Raw genomic sequence first — 13859 nt, 5'->3', positions numbered from 1 at the left:
GTACCTAAAGAGAATTTGGAGTGAATGGTTCATTTATTTTGTCTTGCTAATGTAATATATGCAGACAATCTGTTCAGTACTCTCTAAAGGTCACACACTGCTGGATTCGGACCTGTGCAGCATTGCTGGAGGTGGCAAAGACTCACCACACTGCACAGATGGGCTGGTGCTATTTGGGAGCGAACAGGGAGTGACCCCTTTGTGGAATCAGAACTAAGCTCAAACAAAACAATCTTTTTAATGAATACCATTGATTAGAAATGACAAATTGTATAATGAACACCAATTTTGAATAGATGGATTTCTAGCATTGGCAAATAAAACAAATTGTGGATATACATCAACAGACACTCATTGAAAGTTTGTCTTGAAATTAGACACTCAAAAAAAAAAAAGTAACGTATTATGGGTATTATTTTAAACTGATTGGATATCAACTTTCCCACCCCCCAGAAAAATCGTGATTTGATTAATGTCTCCCTAAAAAACCTAGCTGTGGCTGATGAATTAACGGAGTGGATTTCAAAAAGAGCTCTCGCACAATTCCTCCAGATGTCCAGACACAATCTGCTGCTGCTTCATCACAGTGTTGAGATGTGAGCTGTTTCTTATGACATTTTCAGAGCCATCACATTTTAGCAACATGGTAATTAATCAGCCTGTAACAATAAGATGCCTCTAACACTCCTGCTGTATTGCAGAGAAGGCAAGGTCTTGCAGGTCTAATCACATGGGTCCACTGTGTACGTCAGGAAACCAAGCACAATCCTCCTGTGCAAGATGATTGCCCATATTAAAAATAAAATCCTCTGCAAGAAGCATGTGTGTTTAATACATTTAATCTATGATGCAGATCTACCTCTATGGCAGTATTTATTTTTTTAGTTTTTGAACAAACTTTCAGACAGGAATGTTGAAACTTGGAATTTGTTATCCTCGGTAGGTAGGCTAGGTAGTTATGGGCTACACAGTCCCTGAAAAACATCCATGGTTATACTCTAATGGGCACTGAGTCAAAGGTAAAACTGTCAAGAAGGAGAAATTGATTTGCAAAAAAGATTAACAGTATGTCTGGCAAACATCCCTGATGCTGTGATTTAGACAAGTGAGAGGAACAGAAAAAAAAAAAAAAAAACAACTCAGAGAGGCCTTTAAAGAAGTGGAATCAATGCTTTAGAAAATATTTTATGATTAAAACTACAGCATTGTTTATATTTGTATTAGTTTGTTTTATGCAGTTTTTCTTTGGAACACCTTAAATGATCAAACTTGTTTCCCACTGAAATACCGCCAGTAAAAGATTATATCTTTCAGGAAATGTGTGCACATTTATGGGGAGTCCAAAACTTTAAAAGGCTTTTTTCCCCTATCTTTTCTGGCAGTTTCCTGCCACTGACAGTTTAATCAGATATTATTTATACATCAAATTTATTCTGTTGAAGCTGAAACATGGCAGGGTCAAGAGAACAAAGAGATTTCTGTCTTTTTTAACACATTGGCAAAATTTTGAATGATTGGAATTAATTTTGTTCTGCCTGACAAGTGTGAAATAACAGCAGCAAAAATGTGAATTACAGCCAGCAGTAGGGGGTTTTGCATTCATTTTTTGTGATCTTAATTGAATCTCAGTATTTCCTGCCAGGCAGCTTTAAAGATAGCGATCTCATGGATATGCCTTTCATTTTGTTTAGTGTCCTTTTTAATAATATCTAATATAGCAATACATCACTGAATTATCAATGATGATAATTACCATCATACTCAATGTATTTCACATTACTTTCTTTTATATGTAAAAAGAGTAGTATTTAGAATTAAAGCCTTTAACTCTGAAGCATGGATTGGTTTATCTATTGATATAGAAAGTCTATATCTAATGGACATTACTCAGGTTGTACCTTCATATTGAATTTTGCAATAGCCATTATTGACTTGCTAAGGCAGCTTGAGTACAGAGTGAAAATAATGATTTTTAAGTGTTTGCGTAACAGTCGTTATATGGAAATATGCTGTTTTTAAAACACGTTCATTTTTGGGTACTGTGTCACCTTGTCTCTGTGACCTTTTCATTTGCTTAAGTATCTGTTCAGTTTCCACATTCTGCTGGTATTCATTAGGTCAGATAATAAACAGAGGGTATCTTCTCTGTCAAAGGAAGCAAGGAATTACTGTCAACTTTATGTCAAGCAGGACTTATCAAGAAGGAGAAAAGACGAGGATCCTGCATTTCAATAATCTAAAGGGTACGCTATGAAAAAAAGTGATTAAAAATGGCTATAAATCACAAAGTATTTAAAGGAACTTATCAAAATATTGACATGACACAAAATGTTGACAGTTTGCTCTGGTGTAATACAGAAAGCACATCTTAATGAAGGGGTGAATTTGCTGACATTACATTTTTTAATGAGTTTTTTTTTTGATGAATCAGAGTATCTAACTCATTAGTGTTAAGTCAGTCATGAACTTACTGCTTATAGTGCCTTATTTGTAAAGTAAAAACTGAATTAGCATATCATTATTAATGTAAATGTAGTAATGCATTATAAGCATTTTATAAACTACTATGACACATGAATACAAAGCATCTCCACTCTGCACCATCTGTAACATCTAAACACTGTAATACCTATTGTTTTAAAGACATATACCATCAATAAAAGAGTTTCTATGTTGCAATGTGTATTATATTTCATGTGGGTTTCTATTTGAATTACAAACACACACAATGTGCGTGACACTGCCTTCGAGACTCACTGTCAACGCTCTATGAGGTGTATAACATGACCTCTGGGCTGCCCTGTTACAGCAGCCCTTTCCCATTTTTACCGGAGGGTTCTGAGTTCCCCCCCTTCAAGGATGATGTTCAAACATTAAGATCAAGAGGGAATATTGTTGACAGGTGAGGTTAAAATTCCTTCAAGTCTTGTGCTCAAATTAAGGGCAGGATTAAATCAAAACCCTACACCACAGAGGTTACATATTATGATTAGCAGAAAGTAGCATCTTATTAAAAATGATGTCGCAACTGAGTCCAGTTCTGTAGTTTTCTATTGACACGTGGATCCAAGTTTTAATTGAATCACAACCTAACTTAAAGACAAGGATAGAATCACTGACCTAAGGAAATATCAGACATTTAATGAAATAATTCCTCCTGCTCATACAAAAAACTCCAATGTGTCATCCTTAAATCAGCAGTTTCTAAAGTCTATACAATGTTATTAGTAATAAATATAATATTAATATAATTATCATTATGATGTTTTAAAACAACCATTCTTGCTAGCTGTTTTGGTCTTTTGTAAAAATAAGGCCCATCTTATGTCAACAAGGCATTATTCATCCCATATGTTTGCAGAGTAAAAATTAATAGGTCAAGTATAATTACAAGCCCATGCAAGAGCAAATTATTCAGTTTATTCTGTATTCAGATCTCTGAGCAATAAACCCATATTTCACATTTCCCAGCCAACTGCAATGCATGGTTGGGGAGGCTTTTGAATGTTTGCGAACAAGTGAAGCAAGAGGGATGGTGTGCAAGCTGCGAAGAGCCTGTTTTTCAATGAAATGTTGTGGTCAAAACGTCCTTTTATGCATATATATTTTCCAACTTTTAGTTCTATCAAAATGACTTTTGGACAAGAAAGAAAATGAGTCACCCATGACAGATTGCAAAACAAGGCAAAGAGCCCAGTTTCTTTGGAAGGAGCCCAGACCGCATTCGCATTCGTTTTGTTAAGCTATGTTCAGCTGCTCAATTCCCCTCTCCAAATCCTGCTGTAAAACTACGACTTAAGAGTATGAAGACACAAAACATGTCTGAACATTTATTTTTGCCACCGTAATTACAAATTCTAAACGTTCATATAATTACCTTTCGTGCACCAGTCAACTGGCTATTACACACTCAGTAAATAATGACAGGTTTCCATTGAGCAGCAGAAACCCACCATCAAGTTTGTTTGTAGGTTTGTTGTTTGTGTGAGGTTGACATTTTCATTTAATCTGGGCCTATAATATGAAGAAGAATAAACTGGAAAATAAATGTACATAACACTAATAAACTACACTTGTACATAACTTTTTAACAATAAATAACTTTATAGCATTTCCCAGAGATGTGTGTGTTAACAGTTGTATGTTGTCGTAAACTCTAAATATAATTATTCCACATAATACCAATTACCCAGGTAGTTCAACACTCGAGCACTTGTATATATAATGTCTGTATATATGCCTATATGTATGTATGCATTTGTGTATGTAAATTTGTGTGTAAGTGAGAAAGAGGGAGAGAGGGATTTCATGTACACTAGTACCAAAACAAAAGTGAAATTTCAAATCTTCACACAAACTCAAGGCCTATCAGATAGCTAAACAGGATCGGGTCAGATTATTATTAAATTTGCTGAACCAGAAACTTCATATCATGCCTAGAGGAAGAGAAACAGAAATTCCAAGGCCTAACAGTCTGCAATATACGGTGCAGAGAATTGCAAGAGTAAGCACTGCAATTATTAACATTTACGGGGGCCCCTCCTTAGTGCTTACAAGACAATATTAAATCTTTGTAAGCAAAAAAGCAGGCAGGGGGAGGGGTGTTTATCAATGATACTTTTAAAGAAATAGTGTAAACAATTATTTTGTAACTACTTTTTGGAAAATAAACTTGCCTTTTCATTCCAACTGAAACAGTTTATACAAACCAATCCAAATGATCAATACAGTAATGTACAAACAAGTATCTAGATATTATTTTTTAAAGGTCTAACATCTGGTAGAATAACATGCAGTAAAAGTAAAATGTTGATTTTCTCTGACATGACCCATCTGTCTTGTAACATACTTTACAAAGCACTTGCTTAGATCAGTTTCTACAGAACGGTAATCAACTGATGTTTACCATTTGTTCAACCATTACTTAACTGACAAGCAAAAAAATAGTAATTAGGCCCATGGATATATACCTGTAAAATCCTTAAAGGAAAACATTGCATCTTTAGACTACTTGTGCTAGTAAAGCACACTGATATTAAGACATTTATAATCCATGAAATCCATGAATCTCTTGCTTCTCAGGCCTTTAAATAGACTAGAGGCTTCATTAACTATTATTTTGTATTTTGGAATTCATCTATCCCTCAGTTATAAATGGTACCAGGACCAAAGGATGAAACATCAGCCCCAAGGCAAAAGAGAACTGCCTCCAAGCTTCACTCTGGGTACGATGTTCTCAAGATATGTGCACAATACTGTATATATATATATATATATATATATCCTGAATAATAAACTATCCAACAATAGCGAGAGGGGTAGATTGGCAGAATTGAGTTATTCTTCCCCAACAGCTATCATAGTGTGATAGGTCTGGATTCAATACAGGCCTCATTTCTTGATAAATAGCTGTCAAACATAAATAGAAGCATCTTTTAGAGAGAATACCGGTGTCACAGTTGGCAAGTGGTTTTGTTCAATCTATCTACAACTCTTCAACAAACATTCCTGACCTGATAGATGAGAAGTGAAAGGCAAATCAATAGAGATCACAGTTTAAACGAAGACTGATTTTAATTGGCTTGGTATTATTGACTGGCACCTCTTTACAACATTTGTTTTCTAGCTAGATTTACTTCAGGCTCTCCAAAATAAGGATTTACTAATTGCCAGTTGTTCCTCAAGCTGAATATATCTGAACATCACCTAGAGTCTAAGGTGAGAGAGAGAAGTGCTTACAATGTTCAAATAACATTTAATCTGCTGCTAAGTAGGTAAGGCTGAAGAGGCAAATTATTTCACAATTAAATACAATTAATTTTGGTTTCTAAATGTGAAATGCGACCATTAAAAAGAACTTGGAAAAACAAGACCTTTGTTTTTGTACCAGTAATTCTCTGGAGTTCAATATCAGTAAATTATGACCATCGCAGGAAATGAAACGTTTCAATATTCCCCCCCAAATATTATTCCAATGATAAGTCTCTTTCAATATTATTTAGGGATAAGTCTGTGCTTTACTCTGAAGAAATATATTTCCACAATAAAATGTAGGTCATTAAATCCAGTCTCACTTTTAATGTAAAATTGTAGAAAATAGCTATCAATTTAAAATCTTTTCATGTACCACTGATACACCACCGTTTTGTATTGGGTTCCAATTTATTCACCACCACCGCAGTTCTGTTTAATTCAGCCAAATATAATATAGCCTCAGAATTAAGTTCCCTTCCATTAACAGAGGAAGGAGTTAACAACTTATGCTCATTAACCAGAGATATAGAAGGCGTGTAAAATAGATAAACATTTTAATAGGATTCTGAAAGTTATAAGAGCAGAAGATGACACTTAATATGACTGAAGGGCCTTAATGGATTCTTAAAAAAATGCTGATGAAAACATTTTGCAGAGAGAATGGTGAGCTTTGAGAGTCTCAAAGGCTTGGTATGGAAGGACTCGGACGTGGGAGGAATTTCAAGTCCCTTGTTAGCAATAGAGTGGGATCAAAGTTTCGAACATTTTTAGGAGTTGATGGGGTGGTGTATTAATTTCATCAGTATATCTTATAGCCCGGCTTTTCAGGATATGCTAAATGATAATGCTAAGGCACAGATTGCTGCTTTGCACATTTCTCAGCAGAATCATAATTCGAATGCCCGTACCACCACCCAAGTCATTTGTTACCCAAGTCATTATCAACAGGAAAGTGGAATTTGAAGACTTAATGCTATGCTTACAGAAAACATATATATATATATATATATATATATATATATATATATATATATATATATATATATGCTAACTCTGCACATGGGTATGAATTAAGAAAAACTTTAAGCAAATCTTAAATGTAACTGTGTGTTTTCCAGATTATTGCATTAGAACAACTTGAAAGTATGTTTTTAAGAGGATAATACACTTACTCGTGCATATTCACACACATTGTCAGGTTTAAGCCTGTGATGATTTCATTAGAGCAATATACTGACTGTTTTTTTCTGTATGGCGAATAATATCATTGATGGTGACTTACCTGCTTCTCCAGTGAGAACTGAATTTCAAAGAAGACCTAAATACATTCAGACAGGCTTTCAGATCTTTAGCAGACCTTTTCTTTCTTGCCTATGGACAGACGATTTCATCAACTCTTTAATGATGATGCATAATGGATATATATATATATATCTTTACAATGGAATTGGGAAAGAAGTTTTGGCATAGAAGCATATTATTAAAAGAAAATATAACCCCACAAGGACAGAAAGTAGATTTTTTTATGACCTGAAACAGAAATATGAATATTGTATTATTCTGGTCTAGAATGAAAGCTGTGAAAATACTGGCAGATATTTGTTCATTGTCATACTACAGTTTGTGTTTGTATTTCAACTCAAGACAATACTTTGAATCCCTTAAAAAAATATTTTAATAACCCTGTCTAACTTTATTGTGTTCTGTTATATAGACCAAAGAGCTTTTTATGCTTTGTGTATTTTGAAAGATTTCACATAAACAGAACTCAGTTCATTAACACCCACATAGTCCCTGAAAGAATTGTGCCCTACTTTCAGCTCAGCCTGAAGCTTTGCCCTATTGTGATGCATGTCAATGAGCATTCTTTAACTGCGATAACTAATATGATAATTTATAAGTGAAAGCAAAAAAGGAAAACTAATGAGGTGTTGTTGTGGATCCAAGAGGTAATTTTGAATCAATCAGTACATATCAATGCAATGACTTGCAGCAGAACAGAATGCTGAAGTAATGTGTTACAAACTTCCCAGTAGCTACAGACAATGGCCAAATGGGGAAACATCTATACTCAAACAGACATATTCTAAATTCAATACATTTGTAACATTACTGAGACTTCTTATTAGACTGGTTGAAAGTTTCTTTTCACCACTGAGTATTTTTCAATGTTTTCATTTGGATATAAGTATGTTTGCTCATTGTATATCAAAACAGCTTCTTTATCTTATCTCTATTTCCTTTATTGTGTCCGCAGCCAGTGGCAGACAATTTGGCTTGAGTAATTAAGATGTCATGTTTTGATGTTTTAATGATTTTTACTCCCTACTGGTATGTCTAAATAAACAACAACTATAAATAGAATCCCAATGAAAAGAGAAGTCAAGAGATTGATCATTTCATTCCAAGGAAGGTGACCAAGTGCAAACGAAACTGACCATCTGTAAAATGTTGATGCTCCTCTAAAGGGTAGAGTTGAAACCACTCAATTGTCTAAATTGTAGCATATGATACTTCAGAGTTGTAGCTGTGCAAAGAATACAAATGATACTCTACTTCAAATATGGTTAAAAGCTACACTGGCACAGATTTAGGCCAGTTCACATCAGTTCTACATTTGAACAAATCAGAAAAATTATCTCCATTGATAAAGTAAGAAATCTGTATGTTATGTGTACCTGGAAATCATTACTGTGGTGTTTTGATCATTGGGGACCTTTTCTGTAAGTGGAAGAATTCAGTGAACCATTAAACCAACAAGGATCGATCAGAGCCCGCTACTATAAATATATCTACACTACATTTAATCATTTAATCATAGTAAAGCATAAATATACTCAGTGTTTAACTCCTCAGACCCAATTACAATAGAGTTATAAAATAAGACAGGAAATATACTTGTGTACTAAATACTTAGAAACAAATGAAACCCAATTCTGTTTTAACTCATTAATAGTAGAAAGTGGGTTCTTAACATAACTTAAACCACAATAGGGTATGGTTTTGTACCAATTCTTATTTGGTCTAGCTTTATATCTGAGTTTCCTCACTTCACACAGCACAGTGCTTTTATGATATACCTTGCTGGAGATTTGGAAGAGGGAGTAAATATCCAAAATATCCCCAGGCACAATTCTGACTGCTAAACTACAGAGCCATAGCCAAGAACTACACCTACAGAGATATCAACATGTGAAAGAACGGGAGGAAAATCTTGAATTTCTGCTAGCTGTTCAATCAAATCCCAGTGAGAGGCACCACAAGACATTTTTATGCTGCCAGAGAAATAAAGATTATTTTCATAGGATAAGTACAGTAATTAAGCCTCATAGCATTCAAATTCAGAGCAGTTCACTCTAGAGTCCTGAATTCTTTTAATACCCCAAGTCTACACATCTTGGATCATGCTCCACTAATCCTGCTCAGTGATATTATCATTTTGAATGGGGTTCTGTTTCATGCAAAACAGATGGTTCTTATGGGAACTGGCAGATCTTAAATTATTTCTGACATTTAGAATTAACTGACAAACATCTTGTTCCTTTCCTTTTTTTAAAAAAGGTAACCCTACTGCAAATATATCAATAAATACCATAATTATCACACTACGAAACAATACCAAGCATTCCAAAAATATGTCAAAAGCATATCAGGAAAGATAATATAAAATAATACAAAAAATCTAAAACTGCTGTAAAATATTTATTTTAATTATTCACTAAACACATCAAACATGCATCCTTAACGTTGATGAAAAATACTATGCTTGTGAATGTGTATCAGTGATTTTGATTGGCTGTGAAACACGTTTTTACTTTGTTCAGGCTTGGCTTGAGTTGATTAAACACTCATTTATAATTATATTTTTTCTGATCAGATATGATGTTAGTAAATCACAAAATAATCAGATTAGTTTACACATTACATTTCATCACAGACATCCACTCAGATATAAGAAATACTTTTGTTGACACGATAATTGAATGCATAGCTTATGGATGGTAATACATTCGGATTTGTTTCTAGAACTGAGAAATTCATTATAAAACATTATCTTTCCAGGCATAATTATGTAATTTCAAGGACAGGTTATACTACCTGCATGTTTCTGCTGTTTACCCTATTGCTCCTATATGATGTGTCACTGGAGTGTCTTTCAGAAAATCTGTTTTTGAAAAGAATACTAAAATGTAAAGGCAACTGTCATGGGGTGTACATTAGTGCTTTACGCTGTTCAGTAGTGTAATACTTTAAATAAATGGTGATATGAAATATGTTTTTGTTTTTAAGTTTTTATATGTTGGTGCTTTCAGCATAACAGTCTCTCCAGATCTAATGTGTGGGCAGAAGAACTTCACTGGAATTGCTACTCTATCCACGAGGTACTGAATTATGTCATCAACTGACACCTTTAAATGAATCTGGTCATGATTGTAACACATTATAATACTTATAATTATATAATGGGTAGTAATCTGTCTGTGAAATGTACCTCATCTTCTATTTATTTTGTTATGATAGATGGATAGATGAAGGGATGGAGGGATGGACAGATGGATAGAGAAACAGTCTTTGACTGCATATACCCATATGCAAGAAGGTAAGAGAAATCCCTCCAAGCCCTTTATTTTTACTTCTTAATTTACTGTAATGAAGCATTTCTAATAAGTTCATGAAGCTCTCTATAATTATATAAGGTTAGTGATTAAGGGCTTATTTCTGGTTGGTGAAACAAAATCATCATTAGAAAAACTGACCAAATTATCTTCTCCATTAAAGCCATTAAGTTGTTCAAATAAACAAACATAATTTAATTTCACAGTAACTCCAAGCAATACATTTGCTGAAAAATAAATTGGGTTGGTGCCCTTGTGTAACCAACCACACAGGCTACATCAAAATCAACATCCCAGCACTAATGCAATGCCTTAAAAGTACCTGTACTTTGGGCTTATATCTTGGGGCAATATGTTACAATTTATGCTAATTAGCGAATAATTGATTTTATTTATTTTTGTCCCCCAATAATTTCCATATTTAAATATAACTTATTTCCAACACTCATGCAAGTGATTAGACAGATTTCCTCCACTGGCACATATTAATCTTTGTTAAACCCTGTAAATAAATCCTTGATGCAGAAAATATTTTTTCTTTACGTATTCTATTAATTTATTCACTTATCAACTGAATTAGCACTGTCAGTACAGTGCACATATTCTTTAATAAGGAACAATTGTGCTTGAACAAAAAAAAAAGATACTCTTTGTTACTTTAAAAAAAGCAAAGAGTAACAATTGCTTTTTCCTTTTGGAGAATCGGGGGAGAGGGGGGTGGCGGCAGTGTCCTCTGACTTTTGTTCCACCTCATCTCTTGGTTACTGTACTGCACCATTCGCTGACCTCAACCAGGTGAGCAGAGCGGAGCAGAGCAGAGATACCATTTTGCTGCTGTTATAGATTCACAGTGTTTCACACAGGTGATTTCATAAGCTGAACCCTAATTTGTATCTCTGTTAGGCCTATATCATATCCAAATTAGTAGGTAATGTGAATAATTTAAGTGACAAGGTGATGAAGCAACTCAGTCGCCAAGAAACACAGCACAGACCTTCTCTAGGTCTAACAAGACTGTACCAATTAAGCAAAGGAGCTGGGGTGGGCAGCACAGTCTTCAATTAAACTTGAGTATCCCAAATAAAGTACAACTGTTTTGATGTCAATAACTCCTCAACTTTTTTACACTCTATTATGGCTGACATGAACTTCTATTAACCCCTACCACCCTCACACACTTGGTTGTAGACAGGATATGATGTCATAGAATCTTTGCAGATGCAGCGTTTTGATTGGCCAGGCCAGGACTCAGTGAGCCCATCACTCTATTGTGACATCACAGAATGCTCACATGCAGTATCCATGATGACAACATACAATGTATCCATGACGACAAGTATACATGGCAACATATATAGCTGCCATACGAACTAATGACACCATAATTCAAGTTACAGCCTAGAGAGAGGATGGAAAGAGTAAATACCTGTCAAGCATATGACTTTTCTTTGTGCAGTTCAAAACCAAAAGGCTGCAACCTGAAGAATCGATGTGGCAGCCCTGCAAAAGGAGGTAAGGAATTTATTTTTATTTTTGCAAAATATATAAAATGTTAATCTGAAATTAAGCAGATTTAAATCTCTTAATTTTCTTAAAGTTTGAAATTTAAACTTTAGCTATTCAACAAAGCTGTCTTATAAAATACTGCAATTTCACTATGGTAAAATACTGAATATAATCGATATTTGAAAAAATGGAATTTATATATTCAGAACATACAAATATTAAGATCAGAACACGCATAGACATGTTTTGTGTTTTCCTGATCTTCAAACATTCATGTTTTCCCAGGATCAACATGCTGTGTTTGTCCAGGATCGACATGCTGTCTTTGTCAAGGATCACGCACAACGTTTTTCCTGATCTTCAAATATTAATGTTGTCCCCAGTTTGTCGTGCTGTGTTTGTCCACAATCAAATACAAATTCTTCAACTTCAAATATTAAAGTTTGTAGGAGCCAATTTATGTTTTCATATACATTTATAATATGATGTTTTATTTAACTTATATTTCTGTACTTTGCATTTATTTTGCATTCAGTATAAATCAATTAATTCAATTATCATTAATTTGTAAATTAGATCATTAATGTAATTGATAATTGGATGAGAACAGGGAAGGAGTGAAATAGTTCAGAGAACAGGTGGGGGTTTTATCATGTTCAAAAAGGAAGTTTTGCATCAAACTATCATACTCCAGCTTTCAAAGAAATTATAAATATTATGGACACATTAGAAATGGTTGGTATCCAAAATTGGTTAGATACGCAAGGAGAATAAAGCTGTGTGGGTTACTTCTTGATATCCTGTGCAATGGTCCCAAAAGATAAAAAAGTAGTAATAGGAGACAGACTAGGTCCGACCATCACTTGATTGGTCTTTATATTATTATTATTATTTATTTCTTAGCAGACACCCTTGTCTAAGGCGACTTACAAAATATTAGAGCAATACAAAGTACAATAATACAGTAATAGAATATAACTCTACGAGGGAGAGGATATACATTTTATCAAAGTCTTCTAAAGGACAGTAACTATTTACACAAAACAAAACAATTTATTAATTATTTTTTTGTAAATAACATGGCATCTGCAAATCCTCCTGTTGTTTGGGATACCTGTAAATGTGTCTTTAGAGGTCACTATATTCAATATTCAGCACAAATACATAAACAATCAAGAGCCAAAGAACTTCAATTAGGAAAGGAAATACAAATCTTAATAAATACAATAAAATGGATAATACAGATAATAATATAAGTAAGTGCAAGCTTGGAGAAGAAACAGAGAACTAGAAGACTGTTTTCAGGATAGACCTAATGTAATATATTTTAAAAAGATGTAATGTGGAGAAAAGTGTACAAAATAGGTTTTTAATCTACATTACAGAAATGCAACATAGATAAACTTATTACAGCTGGAGGAATAATAGCTGAATCCCCAGAAGACATTCTTAAAGAATGGGTTAAATATTATAGAGATTTGTTCATCTTGGAGACTCCAATATCACTTAATGATAACACGTTTAAGGTATTTTATCCCAATAATTATACTAAATTATCAGATGAACAAAAATAATTGTGTGATGGACAAATTACAGAAGACGAACTTTTAATAGCAGTACTGTCCTTTCAGTAAGGGAAAACTAGGGCTTGATGGAATTTCTGATAGAGGTTTACCACATTTTCTATAGCGAACTTACAAAAAAATTGCTTGATTGTTTTAATTATTCCTATAAAAATGGTAGTATATCAGACACACAAAAAGAAGGACTTATATCATTATTACTTAAACAGAATGCAGATGGACAATATAAAGATCCAATATACTAAAATTAAAATTAAAATCTAATTGGAGACGGCTAACCTTACAATGCTGTAATGTTAAAATATTGGCAAAATGCATTGGATTAAGAATGAACAGATATAATTCAATATAATCAGACAAGGGATGAAATATACACTACTGTTCAAAAGTTTGGAGTCAC

General features: G+C 33.8%; 1 long non-coding RNA gene across 1 annotated transcript; it reads left to right on the top strand.

Moving 5' to 3' along the window:
- Positions 1 to 11758: 11758 nt before the first annotated feature.
- LOC136717083 (uncharacterized) lies at positions 11759 to 12317 on the top strand. The gene is made up of 2 exons (XR_010805186.1): positions 11759 to 11882; positions 12162 to 12317. It is a non-coding gene; the product is annotated as an uncharacterized LOC136717083 (long non-coding RNA).
- The last annotated feature ends 1542 nt before the right edge of the window (positions 12318 to 13859 follow it).

This window comes from Amia ocellicauda, chromosome 21, assembly GCF_036373705.1.
Source record: "Amia ocellicauda isolate fAmiCal2 chromosome 21, fAmiCal2.hap1, whole genome shotgun sequence".
NCBI lineage: Eukaryota > Metazoa > Chordata > Actinopteri > Amiiformes > Amiidae > Amia > Amia ocellicauda.
This window is presented reverse-complemented; position numbering and strand designations above follow the sequence as displayed.